Consider the following 7,390-nt stretch of genomic DNA (forward strand, 5'->3'; position numbering starts at 1 on the left):
GGGGCACAGAACGGAGCAGGACTCCGGAGGCATATAGAAGAGAGTGGGGGTGCATAACGGAGCAGGACTCCGGAGGCATATAGAAGAGAGTGGGGGCGCAGAACGTAGCAGGACTCCAGAGACATATAGAAGAGAGTGGGGGCGCAGAACGGAGCAGGACGCCAGAGGCATATAGAATAGAGTGGGGGCACAGAACGGAGCAGGACGCCAGAGACATATAGAAGAGAGTGGGGGCGCAGAACGGAGCAGGACGCCAGAGACATATAGAATAGAGTGGGGGCACAGAATGGAGCAGGACGCCAGAGGCATATAGAAGAGAGTGGGGGCGCAGAACAGAGCAGGACTCCAGAGGCATAAAAAGAGAGTGGGGGCGCAGAACGGAGCAGGACTCCATAGGCATATAGAAGATCGTGGGGGCACAGAACGGAGCAGGACGCCAGAGACATATAGAAGAGAGTGGGGGCACAGAACGGAGCAGGACGCCAGAGACATATAGAAGAGAGTGGGGGCACAGAACGGAGCAGGACGCCAGAGACATATAGAAGAGAGTGGGGGTGCAGAATGGAGCAGGACGCCAGAGGCATATAGAAGAGAGTGGGGGCGCAGAACAGAGCAGGACTCCAGAGGCATAAAAAGAGAGTGGGGGCGCAGAACGGAGCAGGACTCCAGAGACATATAGAAGAGAGTGGGGGCACAGAACGGAGCAGGACGCCAGAGACATATAGAAGAGAGTGGGGGCACAGAACGGAGCAGGACGCCAGAGACATATAGAAGAGAGTGGGGGTGCAGAATGGAGCAGGACGCCAGAGGCATATAGAAGAGAGTGGGGGCGCAGAACAGAGCAGGACTCCAGAGGCATAAAAAGAGAGTGGGGGCGCAGAACGGAGCACGACGCCAGAGGCATATAGAATAGAGTGGGGGCACAGAACGGAGCAGGACGCCAGAGACATATAGAAGAGAGTGGGGGTGCAGAGTGGAGCAGGACGCCAGAGGCATATAGAAGAGAATGGGGGCGCAGAGCGGAGCAGGACTCCAGAGGCATAAAAAGAGAGTGAGGGCACAGAACGGAGCAGGACGCCAGAGGCATATAGAAGAGAGTGGGGGTGTAAAATGGAACAGGAAGCCAGAGGCATATAGAAGAGAGTGGGGGCACAGAACGGAGCAGGACTCCAGAGGCATATAGAAGAGAGTGGGGGCGCAGAACGGAACAGGACGGCAGAGGCATATAGAAGAGAGTGGGGGTGCAAACTGGAACAGGAAGCCAGAGGCATATAGAAGAGGGTGGGGGCACAGAACGGAGCAGGACTCCAGAGGCATATAGAAGAGAGTGGGGGCGCAGAACGGAACAGGACGCCAGAGGCATATAGAAGAGAGTGGGGGTGCAAAATGGAACAGGAAGCCAGAGGCATATAGAAGAGAGTGGGGGCACAGAACGGAGCAGGACTCCAGAGGCATATAGAAGAGAGTGGGGGCGCAGAACGGAACAGGAAGCCAGAGGCATATAGAAGAGAGTGGGGGCACAGAACGGAGCAGGACTCCAGAGGCATATAGAAGAGAGTGGGGGTGCAAAATGGAACAGGAAGCCAGAGGCATATAGAAGAGAGTGGGGGCACAGAACGGAGCAGGACTCCAGAGGCATATAGAAGAGAGTGGGGGCGCAGAACGGAACAGGAAGCCAGAGGCATATAGAAGAGAGTGGGGGCACAGAACGGAGCAGGACTCCAGAGGCATATAGAAGAGAGTGGGGGTGCAAAATGGAACAGGAAGCCAGAGGCATATAGAAGAGAGTGGGGGCACAGAACGGAGCAGGACTCCAGAGGCATATAGAAGAGTGTGGGGGTGCATAACGGAGCAGGACGTTAGGGGCATATACAAGAGAGTGGGGGTGCAGAACGGAGCAGGACTCCAGAGGCATATAGAAGAGAGTGGGGGCACAGAACGGAGCAGGACGCCAGAGACATATAGAAGAGAGTGGGGGCACAGAACGGAGCAGGACGCCAGAGACATATAGAAGAGAGTGGGGGTGCAGAACGGAGCAGGACTCCAGAGGCATATAGAAGAGAGTGGGGGCATAGAACGGAGCAGGACGCCAGAGGCATATAGAAGACAGTGGGGGTGCAGAACGGAGCAGGACGCCAGAGGCATATAGAAGACAGTGGGGGTGCAGAACGGAGCAGGACGCCAGAGACATATAGAAGAGAGCGGGGGCACAGAATGGAGCCGGACGCCAAAGGCATATAGAAGAGAGTGGGGGCGCAGAACGGAGCAGGACGCCAGAGGCATATAGAAGAGAGTGGGGATGCAGAATGGAGCAGGACTCCAGAGGCATATAGAAGAGAGTGGGGGCACAGAACGGAGCAGGACTCCAGAGGCATATAGAAGAGAGTGGGGGCACAGAACGGAGCAGGACTCCAGAGACATATAGAAGAGAGTGGGGGTGCATAACGGAGCAGGACTCCGGAGGCATATAGAAGAGAGTGGGGGCACAGAATGGAGCAGGACTCCAGAGACATATAGAAGAGAGTGGGGGCGCAGAATGGAGCAGGACTCCAGAGGCATATAGAAGAGGGTGGGGGCACAGAACGGAGCAGGACTCCAGAGACATATAGAAGAGAGTGGGGGTGCATAACGGAGCAGGACTCCGGAGGCATATAGAAGAGAGTGGGGGCACAGAATGGAGCAGGACTCCAGAGGCATATAGAAGAGAGTGGGGGTGCGGAAGGGAGCAGGACTCCAGAGGCATATAGAAGAGAGTGGGGGCACAGAACGGAGCAGGACGCCAGAGGCATATAGAAGACAGCGGGGGCACAGAACGGAGCAGGACGCCAGAGATATATAGAAGATAGTGGGGGCACAGAATGGAGCAGGACGCCAGAGGCATATAGAAGAGAGTGGGGGTGCATAACGGAGCAGGACTCCGGAGGCATATAGAAGAGAGTGGGGGCACAGAACGGAGCAGGACGCCAGAGGCATATAGAAGACAGTGGGGGCACAGAACGGAGCAGGACGCCAGAGACATATAGAAGATAGTGGGGGTGCAGAATGGAGCAGGACTCCAGAGGCATATAGAAGAGAGTGGGGGCACAGAACGGAGCAGGACGCCAGAGGCATATAGAAGACAGTGGGGGCACAGAACGGAGCAGGACGCCAGAGACATATAGAAGAGAGTGGGGGCACAGAACGGAGCAGGACGCCAGAGGCATATAGAAGAGAGTGGGGGTGCATAACGGAGCAGGACTCCGGAGGCATATAGAAGAGAGTGGGGGCGCAGAACGGAGCAGGACGCCAGAGGCATATAGAAGAGAGTGGCGGCACAGAACGGAGCAGGACGCCAGAGGCATATAGAAGAGAGTGGGGGCGCAGAACAGAGCAGGACTCCAGAGGCATAAAAAGAGAGTGGGGGCGCAGAACGGAGCAGGACGCCAGAGGCATATAGAATAGAGTGGGGGCACAGAACGGAGCAGGACGCCAGAGACATATAGAAGAGAGTGGGGGTGCAGAGTGGAGCAGGACGCCAGAGGCATATAGAAGAGAATGGGGGCGCAGAGCGGAGCAGGACTCCAGAGGCATAAAAAGAGAGTGAGGGCACAGAACGGAGCAGGACGCCAGAGGCATATAGAAGATAGTGGGGGAACAGAACGGAGCAGGACTCCAGAGGCATATAGAATAGAGTGGGGGCGCAGAACGGAGCAGGACTCCATAGGCATATAGAAGATAGTGGGGGCGCAGAACGGAGCAGGACGCCAGAGGCATATAGAAAAGAATGGGGGCGCAGAGCGGAGCAGGACTCCAGAGGCATAAAAAGAGAGTGAGGGCACAGAACGGAGCAGGACGCCAGAGGCATATAGAAGAGAGTGGGGGAACAGAACGGAGCAGGACTCCAGAGGCATATAGAAGAGATTGGGGGCGTAGAACAGATCAAGACGCCAGAGGCATATAGAAGAGAGTGGGGGTGCAAAATGGAATAGGAAGCCAGAGGCATATAGAAGAGAGTGGGGGCACAGAACGGAGCAGGACTCCAGAGGCATATAGAAGAGAGTGGGGGTGCAAAATGGAACAGGACGGCAGAGGCATATAGAAGAGAGTGGGGGTGCAAACTGGAAAAGGAAGCCAGAGGCATATTGAAGAGAGTGGGGGTGCAAAATGGAACAGGAAGCCAGAGGCATATAGAAGAGGGTGGGGGCACAGAACGGAGCAGGACTCCAGAGGCATATAGAAGAGAGTGGGGGCGCAGAACGGAGCATGACGCCAGAGGCATATAGAAGAGAGTGGGGGTGCATAACGGAGCAGGACTCCGGAGGCATATAGAAGAGAGTGGGGGCACAGAATGGAGCAGGACTCCAGAGACATATAGAAGAGAGTGGGGGTGCAGAATGGAGCAGGACTCCAGAGGCATATAGAAGAGGGTGGGGGCACAGAACGGAGCAGGACGCCAGAGACATATAGAAGAGAGTGTGGGTGCAGAATGGAGCAGGACGCCAGAGGCATATAGAAGAGAGTGGGGGCACAGACCGGAGCAGGACGCCAGAGGCATATAGAAGACAGCGGGGGCACAGAACGGAGCAGGACGCCAGAGGCATATAGAAGAGAGTGGCGGCACAGAACGGAGCAGGACGCCAGAGGCATATAGAAGAGAGTGGGGGTGCAGAATGGAGCAGGACTCCAGAGGCATATAGCAGAGAGTGGGGGTGCAGAATGGAGCAGGACTCCAGAGGCATATAGAAGAGAGTGGGGGCACAGAACGGAGCAGGACGCCAGAGGCATATAGAAGAGAGTGGGGGTGCATAACGGAGCAGGACTCCGGAGGCATATAGAAGAGAGTGGGGGCACAGAATGGAGCAGGACTCCAGAGACATATAGAAGAGAGTGGGGGTGCAGAATGGAGCAGGACTCCAGAGGCATATAGAAGAGGGTGGGGGCACAGAACGGAGCAGGACGCCAGAGACATATAGAAGAGAGTGTGGGTGCAGAATGGAGCAGGACGCCAGAGGCATATAGAAGAGAGTGGGGGCACAGAACGGAGCAGGACGCCAGAGACATATAGAAGACAGCGGGGGCACAGAACGGAGCAGGACGCCAGAGGCATATAGAAGAGAGTGGCGGCACAGAACGGAGCAGGACGCCAGAGGCATATAGAAGAGAGTGGGGGTGCAGAATGGAGCAGGACTCCAGAGGCATATAGCAGAGAGTGGGGGTGCAGAATGGAGCAGGACGCCAGAGGCATATAGAAGAGAGTGGGGGCACAGAACGGAGCAGGACGCCAGAGGCATATAGAAGACAGCGGGGGCACAGAACGGAGCAGGACGCCAGAGGCATATAGAAGAGAGTGGCGGCACAGAACGGAGCAGGACGCCAGAGGCATATAGAAGAGAGTGGCGGCACAGAACGGAGCAGGACGCCAGAGGCATATAGAAGAGAGTGGGGGTGCAGAATGGAGCAGGACTCCAGAGGCATATAGCAGAGAGTCGGGGTGCAGAACGGAGCAGGACGCCAGAGGCATATAGAAGAGAGTGGCGGTACAGAACGGAGCAGGACGCCAGAGGCATATAGAAGAGAGTGGGGGCACAGAACGGAGCAGGACGCCAGAGGCATATAGAAGAGAGTGGGGGTGCATAACGGAGCAGGACTCCGGAGGCATATAGAAGAGAGTGGGGGCACAGAACGGAGCAGGACGCCAGAGGCATATAGAAGAGAGTGGCGGCACAGAACGGAGCAGGACGCCAGAGGCATATAGAAGAGAGTGGGGGCACAGAACGGAGCAGGACGCCAGAGGCATATAGAAGAGAGTGGGGGCACAGAACGGAGCAGGACTCCGGAGGCATATAGAAGAGAGTGGGGGCACAGAACGGAGCAGGACGCCAGAGGCATATAGAAGAGAGTGGGGGCACAGAACGGAGCAGGACGCCAGAGGCATATAGAAGAGAGTGGGGGTGCATAACGGAGCAGGACTCCGGAGGCATATAGAAGAGAGTGGGGGCGCAGAACGGAGCAGGACGCCAGAGGCATATAGAAGAGAGTGGGGGCACAGAACGGAGCAGGACGCCAGAGGCATATAGAAGAGAGTGGGGGCGCAGAACGGAGCAGGACGCCAGAGGCATATAGAAGAGAGTGGCGGCACAGAACGGAGCAGGACGCCAGAGGCATATAAAAGAGAGTGGGGGTGCAGAATGGAGCAGGACGCCAGAGGCATATATAAGAGAGTGGGGGCACAGAACGGAGCAGGATGCCAGAGGCATATAGAAGAGAGTGGGGGCACAGAACGGAGCAGGACTCCAGAGGCATATAGAAGAGAGTGGGGGCACAGAACGGAGCAGGACTCCAGAGGCATATAGAAGAGAGTGGGGGCGCAGAACGGATCAGGACGCCAGAGGCATATAAAAGAGAGTGGGGGCGCAGAACGGAGCAGGACTCCAGAGGCATATAGAACAGAGTGGGGGCGCAGAACGGAGCAGGACTCCAGAGGCATATAGAACAGAGTGGGGGTGCAGAACGGAGCAGGACTCCAGAGGCATATAGAACAGAGTTGGGGTGCAGAACGAAGCAGGACTCCAGAGGCATATAGAACAGAGTGGGGGTGCAGAACGAAGCAGGACTCCAGAGACATATAGAAGAGAGTGGGGGCACAGAACGGAGCAGGACGCCAGAGACATATAGAAGAGAGTGGTGGTGCAGAACGAAGCAGGACTCCAGAGACATATAGAAGAGAGTGGGGGCACAGAACGGAGCAGGACTCCAGAGGCATATAGAACAGAGTGGGGGTGCAGAACGAAGCAGGACTCCAGAGACATATAGAAGAGAGTGGGGGCACAGAACGAAGCAGGACTCCAGAGGCATATAGAACAGAGTGGGGGTGCAGAACGAAGCAGGACTCCAGAGACATATAGAAGAGAGTGGGGGTGCAGAACGAAGCAGGACTCCAGAGACATATAGAAGAGAGTGGGGGTGCAGAACGAAGCAGGACTCCAGAGACATATAGAAGAGAGTGGGGGTGCAGAACGAAGCAGGACTCCAGAGACATATAGAAGAGAGTGGGGGCACAGAACGGAGCAGGACGCCAGAGACATATAGAAGAGAGTGGGGGTGCAGAACGGAGCAGGACGCCAGAGACATATAGAAGAGAGTGGTGGTGCAGAACGAAGCAGGACTCCAGAGACATATAGAAGAGAGTGGGGGCACAGAACGGAGCAGGACTCCAGAGGCATATAGAACAGAGTGGGGGTGCAGAACGAAGCAGGACTCCAGAGACATATAGAACAGAGTGGGGGTGCAGAACGAAGCAGGACTCCAGAGACATATAGAAGAGAGTGGGGGTGCAGAACGGAGCAGGACTCCAGAGGCATATAGAACAGAGTGGGGGCACAGAACGGAGCAGGACTCCAGAGGCATATAG

This window comes from Erythrolamprus reginae, chromosome 13, assembly GCF_031021105.1.
Source record: "Erythrolamprus reginae isolate rEryReg1 chromosome 13, rEryReg1.hap1, whole genome shotgun sequence".
NCBI lineage: Eukaryota > Metazoa > Chordata > Lepidosauria > Squamata > Dipsadidae > Erythrolamprus > Erythrolamprus reginae.